The sequence below is a fragment of the Silene latifolia genome, chromosome X (assembly GCF_048544455.1).
Source record: "Silene latifolia isolate original U9 population chromosome X, ASM4854445v1, whole genome shotgun sequence".
NCBI classification, from domain to species: domain Eukaryota; kingdom Viridiplantae; phylum Streptophyta; class Magnoliopsida; order Caryophyllales; family Caryophyllaceae; genus Silene; species Silene latifolia.
The window spans coordinates 280,314,750-280,333,156 of NC_133537.1; the positions used below are offsets into that span (position 1 = coordinate 280,314,750).

General features: G+C 38.0%; 1 non-coding gene across 1 annotated transcript; it reads right to left on the bottom strand.

The window, feature by feature from the left end:
* Positions 1-744: 744 nt before the first annotated feature.
* On the bottom strand, positions 745-853 carry LOC141624772 (small nucleolar RNA R71). The gene has a single exon (XR_012534576.1). It is a non-coding gene; the product is annotated as a small nucleolar RNA R71 (small nucleolar RNA).
* Positions 854-18,407: the final 17,554 nt, after the last annotated feature.

Below are 18,407 nucleotides of genomic sequence, written 5' to 3' on the forward strand. Positions count from 1 at the left end.
TGAGAAATTTCATATTTAGCAATTAGTCATTAGAATACCAATTTCAAACCCCCCATTTAATTGTTACTTTTATAGACTGAAAATAGCAAAAACAATTAATCTTGTCTCTTTGTGGTTCGACCCTTACTATCACTAGCTATAGTTTTAGTTTGGAATTATAAATTTAATTTTGATACAAAACGACGGTATCAAATTTTGGAGCCGTTGCCGGGGAGACGGTGTAATTCTGGTTGCTTTATTTTTAGTTTATTTTTCTTGTCTCAAGGAACTTTGGTTCCTTGAGGCCGTTGCTTACCTTTGCTTCTAGTTTTGCTTTTGCACAGTTAGAAGAGAGGTTTTTGAGAGGAAGGCTTGAGTACTCTCAGTTCTGCGAATATGGCTACAATATATGATAATCTTAAGCCAAAGGAACACCATCTTCCAAAGGGGCACCAGTTACCTACCCCTACTACCGGTGGCAATTTCGTTCCTCTTATATCGATTTAGTGGAGCGAAATCAGTTTGCTGGTCTACCAGATGAGGACCCCTTGAAGCATATGGAAATTTTCACAGACTATTGCTGTTCCATACCTATACCGGCTGGGGTGACTCAGGATGAAGTGAAGGGGGTGATATTCTTATACTCCTTGAAGGATTCGGCGCGAGATTGGTACCGCTACCTTGATAGGGTAGCAGCTGGAGTCACAGATTGGACATCTCTAGCATTAGCCTTCTACAAGAAGTACTTCCCGCTTTCAAAGACTGATGCCTTGAGGAGTAAAATTACAAATTTCCAGCAAGAAGCTAATGAGGGTTTTTGTGAGGCATGGGGACGTTTCAAAGGTTTGGTCCGAGCTGTCCCTCACCATGGCTTCCAGCAGTGGTATCTTTGCAACTTATTCTACAATGCTTTATACGATGATTACAAGGTCATCCTGGACGCAGCCGCGAATGGTAGGTTCCAAAACAATACCGGTCAGAATAGAGGTTGGAACACTATAGAGGAGATGGCGGTCCATAGAGCTGAGTTTGGAAGTTCACGTGGAAATTCACGGAAGCAAAGTGATGAAATGGGTACCGTTGTGACACTCATTACTTCTATTACTGCCCGTCTCGAGAAGCTCGAGGCCTCTGAAGCTTCCAAGGAAAGAGTTGAAATTCCTGTCCATAATTCAGATGAGACCGCGAAATTGAGAGAAATGGTCCAAACTCTTTTGGTTCAAGTGGCGAATATAGAAGCAGCCGGGATTGAGTCCTCAAAGAATTTTGTGAAGCAGTTGGAGAACATAGAGGCTAAGCAAGTCGCCAATTCTTCAAGCAAATGTGAAGGGCCAATTGAAACGATTAATGCCATTAATCTCAGAAGTGGCCTCTCTTATGAAGGTCCCGACAAGCCAAGAGGAGACTCGGGAAATGATGAAGAAGCTAGTTTAATTTCTGGTGCAAAAACGAGCTCAATTGCCAGTACTCCTGGTCGATCGACCACTACTACCAGTCGATCGACTGAAGCGTCAGATAAAAAAGTTTCTGATCAGAAACTATTCACACCCAGCATAAGCAGTCGATCGACCAACATTGTCAGTCGATTGACTGAGATTCCTGTCGAAGAGGCTTCTGTCCAGGAACTGTTCACGCCCAGCCAGACTGGTCGATCGACCACTCCTACTAGTCGATCGACCGGGGTTCCAGTGCAGGATGCAAATCCGTCAACTAATTTGCATGATTCTACACTTATTGATGATTTGACGGAGGTTTTAAACTTACGGTAGCCGAAGGTTACTGATCCTACGGCCAGTGTTGCAGTCCCGTATCCGGAGCGTTTAAAGAATACTAAGCTGGAGCGCAAGTTTGGTAAGTTTTTGGAGATGGTCCAGAATCTCGAGGTAACGATTCCTTTCACCGATTTAATTACCCAGGTACCCTCTTACGCTAAATTTATGAAAGACATTTTAAATCGTAAGAGAAATTTTCGTGATGATGGTAATGTTGCTTTTGTGGAAGAATGCAATGCTCTTTCGCAAATTAATATACCACCCAAATTAAAGGACCCGGTTAGTTTCTCAATTCCTTGCACTATAGGTAACCACGAAATTGGAAAGGCCCTTTGTGATTTAGGGGCCAGTGTCAGTGTCATGCCGTATTCTGTTTGCGAAAGGTTAAATATTGGTAGACTTAAGGTGACCGATATTACCGTTCAAATGGCAAATAGATCGACTCAGAGACCTATAGGAGTTCTAGAGGATGTACCCATTCGAGTGGGTAAGTTTTTTATTCCTGTCGATTTCATTGTTTTGGACATTGTAGAGGACAGTCAGATACCTATTATTTTAGGTAGACCGTTGTTACACACAGCTGGGGCTGTAATAGATGTCAAACGCGGAACCATCACCTTAGAGGTAGGGGATGACACCATTGAGTTCAGTCTTGCTCACAAGGCGACTGCTGATGATGATACGTGTTATTCCATTGATATTTGTTGTGGTGTTAGTTACAATTGGAGGGAATCCTTAGCTAAGGATCCCTTAGCTGATCTAACTGGTTCAGATGAGTGTGCAGGAAATACAGCGGAGAATGCTGAGGAGCCAGGTGCATTGGTAGCCTCAATGGAAAGCTACGAGCTCACAGAAGAAGAAGATGAGATGCTCTTGAGCCTGGCCAACGAGAATTTGGTGAACACTTGCTATACCATTGAAGCTGATTCTGTCTATGCTGTAGATGTAAAAGTGCCAGAGCGTAAGCCACTTCCTCCTAATCTTAAGTATGTTTTTCTAGATGATACGGAGCAAAGTACCCGGCTATTGTTAGCTCTAAGCTTAATGATGACCGGTGTCGCTTTGATGTGTGTGCTTAAGAAAAACGGGAAGGCTCTAGGTTACTCTTTGGATGACATTAAGGGCATCAGCCCCGATGTTTGTATGCACAGGATAGAGTTGGAGGAGGGCCACAAGCCTTACGAGGACGGGGGTCAACGCAAGTAGAACAAAAAGATGCGGGGAAGTTGTTATGGGCCGAGGTGATGAAACTACTCGATGCGGGTATTATTTATACAGTTGGCAACTCCAAGTGGGTTATTGATTCAGGTAGTCCCGAAGAAAGGAGGGACTACCATGGTTAAAAATGAGAAAAATGAATTAATACCAACACGAGTAGTGACAGGGTGGCGGATGTGCATTGATTATAGACAGTTGAATGCCGCCACCAAGAAAGACCACTTCCCCCTCCCTTTTGTTGACCACATGACTGAAAGACTTGCTTCTAACAAATTTTTTTGTTTTCTAGACGGATATTCAGGGTTCTTTCAGATCCCTATTCATCCGGATGATCAGAGTAAGACCACTTTTACCTGTCCACAAGGTGTTTTTGCGTACCGTAGAATGCCTTTCGGATTGTGTAACGCCCCTGCTACCTTTCAGAGGTGCATGATGGGGATTTTTTCTGATTATATAGAGAACATTATGGAGGTATTCATGGATGATTTCTCAGTTTATGGTAGTGACTTTGATCGTTGTTTAGCCAATCTTGATAAAGTCATGCAGCGTTGTATAGTTGTTAATCTTGTCTTAAACTGGGAAAAGTGTCAGTTTATGGTCAATGAGGGAGTCGTGTTAGGGCATCTGATTTCTGATAAAGGTATACATGTTGACAAAGCAAAAGTGCAGGTGATTGAGCAATTGCCTCCTCCCGTGAATGTTAAAGGAGTGAGGAGTTTCCTTGGTCACGCTGGTTTCTATCGGCGTTTCATTAAGGACTTTTCAAAAATTGCTAAACCACTTACACAATTGCTCCTTAAGGATGCTGTCTTTGAGTTTACTGATGAGTGCCTTTTAGCTTTTAACAGGTTGAAGGAGGCTCTAGTTTCTGCACCAATCATTCAGCCGCCTGATTGGGATCTCCCATTTGAGATCATGTGTGATGCCAGCGATTATGCAATTGGTGCAGTTTTGGGACAGCGAAAGAATAAAGCTTTGAATGCCATATACTATGCGAGCCGAACTCTGGATGAGGCTCAAGTCAACTATTATACCACTGAGAAAGAGTTTCTAGCTGTAGTTTTTGCCTTAGACAAATTTCGGTCTTATTTGTTAGGTTCTAAGGTTACTGTTTATCGACCATGCATGCAAAGATTGAAGACTCTCTTTCATAAGAAAGATGCGAAGCCGAGGCTTTTGAGGTGGATACTCCTTTTGCAGGAGTTTGATTTGCAGATCAAAGATAAGAAAGGAGCTGAGAATGTAGTGGCTGACCACTTATCTCGTCTGCAGCTGACAGAAAGGGAGGATTCGTTACCTATTAATGATTCTTTTCCTGATGAGAGTCTGTTAGCTATTACTACTTCAGGGTCTTATCCACCTCCGTGGTTTGCTGATTTTGCTAACTTTGCTGTGACAGGTAGGATACCACCCGAGCTTTCATGGCTGCAGAAGAAGCGGTTCGCTTATGATGCAAGACAATACTTTTGGGATGATCCTTATGTTTTCAAGGAATGCGCAGACGGTCTCATCCGGAGATGCGTGCCTCAATGGGAGGTGAAGGATATCCTAGAAGCTTGCCACTCTTCTGCCTATGATGGTCACCATGGTCCGTCCCGGACTGTGGCTAAGGTACTCCAATCTGGTTTCTATTGGCCAACTTTGCATGCAGATAGTCGCAATTTTGTTGCTGAGTGCGATGCTTGTCAAAGATCGGGGAATATTTCCAAGAGACATGAGATGCCACAGGTAGGCATTCTTGAGGTTGAGATTTTCGATGTCTGGGGCATTGATTATCAAGGACCCTTTCCGAGCAGTCAAGGTAATAAATATATCCTCATAGTTGTTGATTATGTGTCCAAATGGGTGGAAGCTATTGCTACTCCCCATTGCGATTGAAAAGCCGTGATTAAACTGTTTAAAAAAATTATTTTCCCTCGTTTTGGTGTCCCTCGGGTTGTCATTAGCGATGGTGGAATGCATTTTAAAGAGAAACAACTTGGTGCTTTATTGACTAAATTCGGTGTCCAACATCGTAAAGGTTTGGGGTATCATCCTCAAACTAGTGGTCAGGTTGAGATTTCTAACAGAGAATTGAAAGAAGTCTTAGCTAAAGTTGTTTCTAAATCACGGAAAGATTGGAGTCTTAAGTTAGATGATGTCTTATGGGCTTATAGGACCGCGTTTAAAATGCCAATCGGGATGTCACCATACCGATTGATTTATGGTAAGACATGTCATTTGCCTGTTGAGTTAGAGCATAAGTCTTGGTGGGCTATATGTGATTTGAATTTGGATCCTAACCTCTCTCGTGAGAAACGCATGACACAAATTTGAATGAGCTGGAGGAATTTAGGCTGGCGGCCTATGACAATGCTAGGATCTACAAGGAGAAAACAAAGCGCTGGCACGACAACAGAATCATCAAGCGCGAGTTCCATATTGGCGATAAGGTACTTCTTTTTAACGCTCGTATCCGTTTATTTCCTAGTAAGCTGAAATCCAGGTGGACTGGCCCCTATACGGTCACAGCTGTTACAAAGTTCGAATCAGTTGAATTGGAGACCTCTGTTGGAGAAAGGTTCAAAGTTAATGGCCAATATGTGAAGCATTATCACGGATCAGATGAATTTGTTGGGAAAGTCGAGGTATTGTACTTCGACCTGTTATCGGATGATGCAAATTGAGGTAAAAAGGTCGTGCAGGACCTCTTAAACCAGCGCTAACCGGGAGGTAACCCGGCTTGTAAACTCTTGTAATTAGGATCTTTACAGTTTTAATTCATTTATTTTGCATTAGGACCTTTAGCTTGTTTCCTTTTGATTAGCAATTTCTTGGTTTGGAGAATATGCGCCTCTGAAAATTTTTGCAGGTGATTTACTGAATGTTGGTGAGAGAAAGACGGGAAATTATGATGGCAAAATGAATTTTTGACGAATTTAAGTTTAATTGCCAGCGTTGGCAGTCGATCGACTAAGTTACTCAGTCGATCGACTGAGGTGGAGAAAGCAGAAGCTACTGTGTATAGGGGAGTGGTCGATTGACTGGGTCATGTGGTCGATCGACCACCACGCGAAAGCGAGAAATTTGTAAAAAGATGGTGGTCGATCGGCGGGTCAAGTGGTCGATCGACCACAGCGCGGGTTCAGAACACCTTTTAATAAGGGAAGTTCTCTTCTCTTCTCATTCATTCTTTCATATTCATAAAACAAATTGCTAAGAACGAACCCTATTTCCTTCCATCCCTTCTTCTCGATTTTTCTTGCTTTAATCGTCAAAGGTATGCTCTAATCTCATTTCCATCCTTTATTTTCGATTTGTATTGAAGTTTCATGCCAAATTTTCGAGCATTGTGCCTTTGAGACGGAAAAATCGATTTGGGATAATCGATTTTGGGGATTTATTTCTTGTCATTTTTGTGCTTTAATTGCTTGTTCTACCCTTTTCCCTTGATTTTCGAAACTAATTAGCAACTAGGAGGCGTTTAAAGCCGTTTCCCCCAAAATTTCGAAACCCTAATTTGATTTTCAGTTCTGATTTTGTTCGGGTTTTCTTAAATTGTCACTGTTAGGGGATGCTTGTTGCTAATTTGATTGTTTGCAGGTAGCACAGATGTCAAAAGGCAAGGAGCACATGTTTGAAGGGCGATCCAGCAGTCTTTGCCAAGCGGCCTCCGGTCGCCGCGATGATTGAGGACACCACGGATAGTCTACCTGACTATCCGCAGGTTATCTTTTCTAATTCTACTCAGCGTGCCAAGTTTGCTCTTTTTGCTGCGAGAATGAAAGTTCTGACTACCGGTTTCTTCACAAACCTACTTTGGAGAAATTATTTGTTATGAGTCGGTTGTGTCCCCTGCTAAACGGGACAGGTATGACGGGTCTTGTGGACATGGCTGAGTTCACATATTACATTTTGACCCTCGAGTTCTTTTCGTCTTATGCTTTTAACTCAGCTTCTTTTGAGGAAAACAAGAATAATGCTTGCATTTGTTTTCGGCTATTCAACGTCAACTACTCCTTGACATTAGCCGATTTTGCTGGATTTTTGGGTCTTTATTTCGAGGGTAGAACCTCGGATACCTCTGATGTTCACCGAGTCATGTGGTCTTGCATTAGTGATTTTTACGGGCCTAAAAGGACGGGCACTTCCGTCCACTTGCCCCCTCTTCGTTATTTTCTACGGCTAATGGGTAATACCATTTTCGGCCGTAAAGAGTCAAATAATGTGAATAACATCAAACTGTCTATCTTGGCGGGCTATCTGAACATTGAAAGTCGGACAGCCCGTATCTATAACATCGCTTATTTGACTGCCGGTCACTTTCAGACTGTTAGTGAGGGCACTTTGACCACTATTGCTTGTGGCGGATTGGTGACACGTATCGTCAACCGTCTAGTTCTACTTTTCCCTCGAGAGGAAGCCCCTATTGACCCTGACCTACGTTTTATGGACCTTGCATACGCGAGGGCTGTGCATTGGGTCGATAGTAGGAGACGGTGGAAGATCGATTCTTTCATCTGTGACCCCATCCCTGTCCTTGGCTACCCTCCGCCTGCCAGGAGACCTCCTCCTACTACTACTGCTGCTGCCTCCACTTCCAGGAGAGCCACTGCCGCTGCTGCTGAGGCGGACGAGGAGGATGACTCAGGGTCCGGAGAGTCTAGTGGTGAGGAGTACGACGGTGGCGATTAGAAGCGGGTGACCTCCCCGTTTTTGGCTGGTCTGGGGAGGTATTCTTTTGTGAGTTTCCGATCCTTCTTTACTAGTTTCTTTTTATTTTGTTTTGCTTTTATTCTTCCCTATTTTTGCTGGTGATTTGCTGCTGAGCAAAATGAGGACATTGTGCATTTTGGTTTGAGGAGGGTATTTGCATATGTCTTTTGCATCTGCATTTGTTTTTATTGCATTTCAGTCACACGTTTACTGCATTTTAGCTTGCATTTGTGTTTTTTCAAAAAAAAAAAGAAAAAAAAAGAAAAAAATTGAAAAAATTCATAAAAAATCAAAAATATCACGTTTACATTTGCATATAGTTGAGTCGGATTGGAGTTTATTAATGATGATTTTGCACTATTAGTCAAATATGCCATTCCTTGCCTTTTTCATTTGCTTAGCGAGAATTAAAAGTGATTTCTCAAATTTTGTTATGGAATTCATTTCGGGTAATTAGACTTGACTCATTACTTTTGGCAAACTACTTATACTTTCTGAGATATAGAGCCTATAACTGGTGACATTCATGACCGGTTAATTTAGGATTGAGAGTAGTACTCCCTTCATTTCATGTTTTGCACGTGTAAGAGTTTTGATTGCTTATTGCCTATACGCATCGGTTTGTGGTCGGTATTGCATGTTTTGAGAACTATTGCATCTTCCCCTTTCTCATTTTACCCCATTAACTCCACTATAAGCCATATCTGCCAGTTGCCCTTAGCTACATCCCATACTTAGCCTACCATTGTGCCAAGCTAGGAAGTAGTAGAGGATTTTGTCGAATTATAAGCGGTTTTGGTTCGTTTTGTACTGATGGAGTGAGTATTGATGAGAAGTGAAGGAGTTGCTAATGTGTCAGCTGGAAAGAAAAAAAAATCAGAAAAATGAAAAAAAAAAGAAGTTGTTGACCTGGGCAGAGAGCGCTGGAATGCACAGACTGGACGATCGACTGCCATCACTGGTCGATCGACCACAGCTCAGAAGTTGAAAAAGAGAATGAAAAGAAAGAAAGAAAAAATAATAATAATAAGAAATTTGAAAATAATAATAATTTGGTTGAAATGATAACACGCCTCATGTGCTTATTTCATGAATTGGAGGTGTTTGTTTTGGGATATTGTGTTGCCTAGTCTTTTAAAGGCATGGTTTATATTTCGAGTTGGAGGAACGGGATACGGTTTTTGATGGTTTGTTAGGTACTAGCTTGGCTCTTACCTTCACATTTCCATACTTGTTTTGCCCTTTCTTTCCCACTTAGCCTCACATATCCAAATCTTGCAATAGTTCGGCATGTAATAGTCCTTGACGGTGGTTATGCGTGTGTACGGTAGCTAGAATCATTATTCATACTAGTCAAGCATACATGTTTTGTCGGTCGCAGTCTAGGTGAGAGTCTGTAATTTTCTTCCCTCTCTTCTACATATATTCTTACCATTTGCTTCGTTGAGGGAAGAGTGACCTGGGAGCGTCCGAATTTATGAGTCTTGCAAGGTCGAATGCCCGATTTAATTCCATGATATGCATAAATTTGTTCACTTGATTTGAGCTTTGCGGTAGTTGACTATGTGCATTAAACGGTTTGGCATTGACTTGTAGCTAGCTCTGAGATATACTCCTTTCCATTAGGTTTTTATATGGGTCATAGTGCTTGCTTGGGGACAAGCAAGGTTTGGTTTGGGGAGATTTGATACGTGCATATTCTATACACTTTATTTGCAGTTTTGGCACGTATTTCCATGCGTATTTGTCAGCTTTAAGCTACTATTTCTCCCGAAACGGTTTACTTTGCATTTCCTATGATTTATTGTAGGAATGAGTGGAAGTAAGCTAAATCAAGCCTAAATCGTCCTTCGGAGGCAACTTCAAGGAAGCTTGGAAGAAAGAGGTTCGTACTCACTCACCTCGGGATGCGTGCTTGGAGTGAAGAGGCTGTTCTTGAAGAGAAGAAGGTGTTTATACACAGCTCAGCTAGTCGATCGACCAGCATCCACAGTCGATCGACCAAGGAGTTTCATCAGACGCTACTAGGCTGCTATCACCAGTCGATCGACCATGCTGACCGGTCGATCGACCAGTCTGCGAGCTGAGAATTAATTCTTCGTGTTAGACTTTTTAAAAGCCCAATTTGTAATTAACTTTTGGCATCGCTTATCAGTAGAACGCAGCAATTATTAGGTTATGCTTTTTATTTTTGAAGGACAGAGTTTTTAGATCTAGCTTTGGGAACGGAAAACCTCGAATTCGATTACTTTGTTCATCATTTTAATTTGTAAGTTTTATGCAAATTCTTTCTTCCTTAAATTCTTGTTATTTCAATTCTTGTTTTACCAATTTAATTCCAGCAATTCATCTCTTGTCTTTTGTCTTTAATTAAATTCAATTATGTCAATTTTGTTCTTTGCTTTCAATTTTACAATTGTTATAGTTTTTATTATGCGTAGCTAATTTTATTGATTGGGAACGAGGTGAGCCATGGCGCAAATTAGGATTATTTGGTTAGCATGAATTCTTCCACATCGATCTTGTTGTCTTTTGATAAATCTTTTTGCTAGATTGAAAGATTAGTAATTTAAATTATCATTAGATTGGAATTTCCTTTGAGCGAAAGCTTTGAGAAATTCTTGGGAATTAGTAGACCGTAAGGTAAATTTGAGCATTGATCGAAAGGCTTGCTCATATTTCCTGAGACCGTATTGTAAGACCTTTGCTACCTTATTGACCTGACCTTAGCCATGGTGAACCGAAGTTCCCGATCTTCTTTTTATCTTGTTGAAAAATTTCATATTTAGCAATTAGTCATTAGAATACCAATTTCAAACCCCCCATTTAATTGTTACTTTTATAGACTGAAAATAGCAAACAAAATTAATCTTGTCTCTCTGTGGTTCGACCCTTACTATCACTAGCTATAGTTTTAGTTTGGAATTATAAATTTAATTTTGATACAAAACGACGGTATCAGTAATCAATTAGTATGCAATCTTAATGCTATCTTAATACTCTCTTAATCTTGTAATCAACTTTTAATCTAGTCTTAATACAAATCTCAATACTTAATCTTTTCTTAATTTCTCTATTGTTCTTCATTTATTTTGGGTAATTAGAAGATTATTTGGGTTTATTTGGAGGATTGACAACCTTCCATCAATCATCAAGTACTTCTATTATTCTTTGCTTTATTATTTGGAATCTCCATAGGTATAATTCTCTCTTAACCTTGTTTAATTATTGTTGATCATTTTCATTTATTCATCATGTTTTGCCTTGTTAATATGATTGACAACCTTGTTAGCATGTTAAACTTGATAATGAGTGAGTAGTTTCCTTAACTAGGGTTAATGGGGAATTAGGAGAAACCAATATGGGGATTGATTCATGCTTAATCTAATATGTTTTGATAATTAATTTGCTTGCTTGTTGTGATTTCAACTTATGCACATGTTATGTTTGATGAAATGCGAGCCTATGAATCCTTGTATTTTTTACCCATCACCTATCTTTTCAATGAGACTTGTAAGCTTATACACCAACTCGAGTCTCATTAGACCATGCATATAGTTGGATAAGAAGGACTAAGTCAACTTCTAGGTGTTGTACAATCTAATCGATTCGGCTTCGGGACCCAAACCTTCTTAGTGATTGTATGCTTATACACCAACTCGTTCCCATCATAACAATAAGTACTTGCATCTAGTAGAGAACATGTTTGTATGATCAACTCCCATGAATCTCCTATGAACCTATGACACCCTAGTACTTTTAATCAATTGTTTACATCTCATTTTAATCACCTTGCTTGTTTTTATTACTTTGCTTTTATATTGTTAATTAGTTTAGTTGATCTCCTATCTCAACCCAAATTGTGACACCCTAAGATACAACCATTTGCAATTGAAAATACTACATCAATACCCGTCCCTTGGGATCCGACCTTTACTTACCACTTTGCTAAGAGTAGTTTGTGAAGTTATAAATATTGTTTTGGTTAGGTAGCTTTTGACGACGAGTTTAACCGATACCAAAAATGGCGCCGTTGCCGGGGACGGTGTTAACTTGATTTGATTTTCATTAAATATTTTTAGTTGTGTCTTTCTTTACCTTGGGGAAGTCAATCTCCTCAAGGCTACTAGAGGAGGAAAGCATGAGGTGGATTCCATTACTCAATTGGGTGCTCAACTAAGTGTTAGAAATCTATATCTCATTTCTAACATATTCTTATATGTTTCAAATTTATTTAGTCATAAAATAAATTACTAATCTTATGCATGCAAACATCAATAGTTAAGAGAAGAAATCGGTTCCTTACATTGCATGTTTCGGATATTTGGGCACTAGTAAGGTCACCTACCTTACATAGTTCTTGAGCTTTCCTTATGGATGAACAAGATTCAAAGGTAGAATCTCTCCCAAAGATGAATACCCAAGGTAACCACTAAAAAGACTAATATTATTAGATCTAGAACAATATTAATCTTACCAAAAATTGACCCAAAATATTATTTTGCACTCTATAATTTCGGTATAGAGAAGAAGTATTTTTGGAGTTTTATCTCTCTAATTTCATAAGATGTAGAGAGTATTTTCTAATTCTTTCTCTAGAAAATATTATGCAAAAGTATGAATGAATAATGATAGAGAAAACTCTCTATTAGGCCCTTGGAAAAACCGGTGGGAAGGAGGGGGGGAGCCAATGCATGGTGAAGTTTTTCTATCCAAGAAAACATAGGCTTGCATGGCTATGGCTAGGTGTAATTATATTGTTTTCCACTCAAAAATATAACATAATTTAAACACCATACTCCCTCCTAATTTTCGGTCCAAATGAGATAAAATGGATTCCATTTTATCTTTGTCATTTTGTCAATTTGTCATATGTCACATGTCACATGTCACATAAAATTGTTATGTATTTTTAACATATTAAAAATCAACGTATTAACAAAAATAAGTCATAAACAAAAATCGACTTAGTAATTCATAATTACTTGTACCAAAAATTTTACCAACTTATAAATCACAACATCTTGTTTTTATAATAATTTATTCATTCAAATGCAATTGTTTCCTTAAACAATAATTTCATCTAAGTAATGAAACAATTCGATTACTTAGACCGTATCTTATTTAATCAAATTTCAATAAGACACGTAAATATTACTTCCAAAATCGTCCGTCAATTTTAAGTAATTTAATTAACCCGTATCGTCATACGATCAATTAAATGATCAATTAAGTGTGTTACCCTTTAGGTATGACCTAAGGGGATCAATCGTCACCACCGTCTCACGATAAAATAATGTCAAACTCTAGTCGCCCAATCATTACCGATATGTGTGGACCAGTTGACTGTAAAATATTACATCCCACATGTATTCTTAAAATGAGATTTAAACATGTGATCAATATGATCGACAATTTTGATCGCATTATTGTCGGAGGACACATATTCCAACAATCTCCCACTTGTCCTCGACAAGTGTGCGTCACCAATTCTCTTGTCCTATTACTATCTCCCACTCAATGCAAGGTGTCTTTCGGGTCGTACTTGCAAGTGATCATATCGAGAGTCGTTTCCTCGATCTGGAGAATAACTGATTGACCGGATTTATCCACCATGGATTCATTCCGAGCGTGGCCACGCATTTCCAGTTCATTACTCCTCGAGTGGCCCTGAGATATTGTTTTAACCCTGACAAAGGGGTGGACAATTCCTATCGCACTCATTCCCTTCGACTAGCCACAGCCATCATAACCCAAAATATGCCCATTTGACCCCATTTACAAAGGTCGTAGTAACACAAATCAAAGTTAATCTGAAACTGTGCCATCTTAGGCGAACAGTCTTTAGTCAAAAGAATCGACTCATTAGAATACTATAGTAGCTCTCGCCACGACCAGGCTATATAAATTTGCCAGAACTCTATAAGCGGTCATAAGGCCAGACAAAGTGTTCCTAACAGTCTGCCTATGTGATCGACTAGTCATCTCACATGACTCTATGGCACTTGAACTCTAATCACTTCGAGACGTCACCTCATACAAGTGAGTATGGGCGAATACAATGCTAATCCGTGTTCACTTTAACGGGTTTCAATGTTGTCTCTACAACCCGTTTGGATGTAACAAAGTATAAAAGGAGAGTTTTTAAAGTAAAAACTCGAACGACAAATACGATTATCACATATGAATAGTCAATGCCTGATTACTATTTCATGTTCTATAATCTAATTTGATCTTGTATGTAGTTGTTCATTTCAATTCAATTGAAATGACATGACTTATCATGTTAAGCCTATGAGAAGGCTTTGGTTAGTAGGTTTTATCAACTTCTTGTACCTTACTCAACCTTACTACATACTCGTTTTCCTTTGTAATGTATACATTTGCATCACAAAACTTTCTGAGTATGTGTCGAGATCCAATCAAGACATAGGCCCTCTAGCCTAAGAATAGCTCCCACTGTTTTCACAGTGTGCGGGACTCATCCTCTTGCACATCTCATGATTGCAAGTAAACTCAATTTCCGTTACAAATATCTCTCATTGTTCTTTATTGCCTAGAACGATTCTAGAAAATCTACTTCTTAATTAACATAGCCACAATGGTATCTTAACCATCCTAATGTGTTTTGATTATGGTTTTGTCAGAAACCATGTGCAATCTCAATTGTCAATTGTCACTTGTGTAACACCCTTACACAAAATTGCATCATAAACACTTTGCTTTACTTCCTTAGTGCTTCTGCAAGCACTTAAGGGTAATCTTTATGGCTTACTTGGTAATGATTACTTCAATTCGATTTTGAGAACAATTCATCATACTCAAAGTATATGAAGTGTTATACATCATTTCCCTTTTAATTGATTCGGCAGCGGAAGCAAATGGAATCAATCAAATGTGTTCAATTTAATTGAACTAGTCATGAATCTTATCAACATAAGACTTCTTATTGGCGCCAATATCATGTGGATTTATCTTCATAAAACCAGATATTCAAGATGTATTATATTACTCCAAAAGTCTTAAATCATTCCTAATGATGATCAATATGTCATCCACATATCGGACTAAATAAAATTTCCGTAACTCCCACTAAACTCCATGTATAAAAACAACTTCTCGTCTTATCGAGAAAAGTTTTATAACATGATCAAAACATTGATTCCAACTCATTGATGTCCTACTTAAGATCCTCTCTTAAGTTTCACATTATCTTAGGATTGCAAGAATCTATAAAACTCATGACATGTATTGAATACATTCCTTCTATTGAAGACTGTATGCATATCCTCATAATGAAACACAATCCCTAAGAAGATCCAAATAGACTTAAGCATTTCAATTAGTGCAAAACCCTTTGCAACCAATCTTGCTTTGAAATATCTCTTTATTAGTGCAAAACCCTTTGTCACTAATCAAGCCTTTTAATTTCGGATTTTCATGGCTCTAAGCCTTGTATTGAGTTGTGACTTAAACACTCTCATGTAAGTCATATGTTCATTACTTTCTATAAGTAATCAACTTTGAATCAAACGATTTCTTTTGTAAGTTATAAGCTCTTTACTTTCTTAAAAGTAGCATGAATTCATCATCTTTAACAAGTGACGAATTTAACCTCCTAGGTTTTGAAGAAACAATGTCTTACACAAAACGTCTCATGTAGCCAAGAAAGACCAGTTTCTTGCGACATAACATTCTTTTAACATTCTTTGTGCCTCTTGAATAATTTCTCCCACTCTGTCTTCTAGAAATAAACTTGTATTTTAGAAAGACAGCTTCACGAGCCGCAAACCCGTCGTACTCGTGACAATTGAAAGGGAAAAATGAGCATTTGTTTCTTGTGTAAGCTTACAAACATGGTACATTACCATTTCATATCTCATATGATTAGTGGAAAAATAATTTAGACAAAATGATAGAATCCCCAAAATGATCAAGTAACTCAATGTAACTTGATCGAAGTCCAAACCATATCGAATAGCGTTTGATTTCTTATCCAACCACACATTATTCCATAATGCGTGCTAAGAGAGATTAAATTGTGATACTATATCACATTTCCTTTGGCTTATATCAAAGTCTTCACTTTGATAATCCCATCACGACTAAATCGTGCTTCTTCGAACTTTTGAACTTCTTCAAAAATTTCTCTATTTACCTTATTAAGTGAACACATTAGTGTCAACCTAAATCGTTGGTAAAAGAAAATGATCAACCTATTTTGGATCAATGATTTACAACCTCGATCTCCTTTTCAACCAAAAGGCACGAGATATCTTGCTTTGAATACAAGATACGCATAAACCATAAGATCTAATGGTTTCAAGAGTACTCGACAACTCTTTGCATTAATCATTCCAGAATCTAAGGTTTAATCTTGGGTTACCAATTTGAGTCTTGCATCATCTTCATGATATATCATTCTAGTTTGGTTTAGAATATTATCACCTTGATAATGGGCTAGCCATACATCAAATCGTGGTGTATAGGGTCACAAAAGTGAAACCTCTTTTGTATCTTATCAAGTTTGTATTCTTATTTAGAGTTTATGTACTTAATAGTCACAATTAAGTACAACTCCAAACCCAAAAACTAGATTTAGTACACAATGACTCTATCTCTCGACTTCATTGTTGCTAGTCGTTATATTCTAATCATCCTATGTATCAAATATAATGATGAAAACCACCACCGGTTTCTAATATTGACGAAGTAGTACTAGCAAAATTTTATGTTAATCAAATAAACATTTAAAGAAGAAGGTCCAATTAGATGTCCCACAACTAACTTGTTGATCCTTCAATAATTTGGGGTAGTTTCCTTTCTCGTGTCCAACATTTAAGACAATGGAAACTTTATCGGTCGGGATTGATAGGTTTAGTATCGTCATTCTCAACAACTTTACCTTTAACATTACCTTGTATCAATTCCATTATAATCTTTACTTCTTGAACCTCGTCCTCATCTTAACGGTTTAAGAGAATGCTCCCACTCATTTCAATGAGTCTTTGCTTTGAGAAGCAAAATTGAATTCATGAAGATCACTCTTCATTTGTTCGTTTTAGTCTTAAAACTTTCATTTGAAGTGGTTGCGTTATTTTGGTCAATTACGAATTCTTGACAAAACTAATTACCAAAACAATTTATCGCTTCAAGGTACTTAATTCATTTAAGTACATGAAAAACAATCCATTGTAAGTAGATGTGTTAGTCTAGAATCAAAAACCTGTTTGATAATGAATAACTTTAATCTATACTCTTTGCAAGAGATCCTTAGCAATGGTTAATTCGAGGTCTTTAGAAGAAAATTTAAATTTTGTCTTTAGTTACGATGTTTTAATGGAGTTTTGAATCGAAATGATATCGTATATGAATTGTGGTAAAGAAATAGAACAATATAACAACGAAATAGTGGAAAACTTAACATTTATCGTTTTATTAATACTTGTAAATAACAAGTAAAGCATTTACATAGTGATCTCTACCCAACTATGATAAATGATTCCGAGATCCAAATTCATATTAACTTGGGCACGGGGTAGCCGATGAAACCCTTATCAATATAACTCGGTGGATTAACTCTTTAATCGATTCTACTTTTAGAAATCTCGGTCGATAAAATTACATTAACATTTATCTTTAGCCCAAAACACATCCGACAAAGGCACGGGGTAGCCGATGAAACCCTTATCAATTACTTTTGTTGAGTTCAACCCAAATTTCGAATAAATGTGTCCATGATCCAAATCCACATCAACTTGGGCACGGGGTAGCCGATGAAACCCTCATCAACATGAATTCGGTGGATAGACATTTATCACCCACTTCACCAACGTAACAAGGTTTGTCTTACGGTAAAGCTGGCTCAACTCCCTCTTAAACCGGTACTTCATGGTTTCTACTATTTGGTAAGGCTAAGTCTCAATTGTTTATTTTTAGCGAGAGGTCATGTCAATTTATTATCTATCACGTTTTAAGTGAACTAAAGCGGTGAACTACGATAATTATAATTGACACGGTCGATAAACTCGATTAAAAGATGATGCATGTTTTAGTTATGGCGATTTAGCGATGCATGCGACATATAAATAAAATGCAAAGCATAAATAAAATAATCCTAGTATGGCCTTCCTAAAATAGAAAAACTATTTAACTATTACATATTCGGAAACCAACTCCATTGGTCCCTTGAACTTCGGTTGAGGCACGCATCTCGAGGTAACACCGTCTTTATGTATCGCCGTCTTGAATGAATCCGTCTTTATGGAACTCCGGAATAAATAAATTACATAACAAATTACATAATTTCCTATTATACATTTTTAATTAAAATAAAATAAATCTATTAAATTACAAAACGGTGATACGAGATCACAATAAATTACAACCGAATCGATATTCCCATACATTTCGGGTAATATCAATTAAAAACTAAGGCCATACTAAGTAAAAATACATAATTCAAAAATTACATAAGATAAAATTATGACAATCATAAATAAAATGCAGCATTATGATATGTAAGAACATGCCCAATTTTATGCTAAATTGCCTTTAAGGAGCCAATATCGTATATTTATCAGTTTTTACGGATTTGCGTGATTCAACCTTTTAAAATCACAATAAATTACATAAAATCATATTTATGCACAAGTTAATTACCCAAACCATCTTAGGACTCAAAATTAGTCTCCACTAACAATTTGACTATAATTAACTTATATTTCTTAAAATTGTTCATTA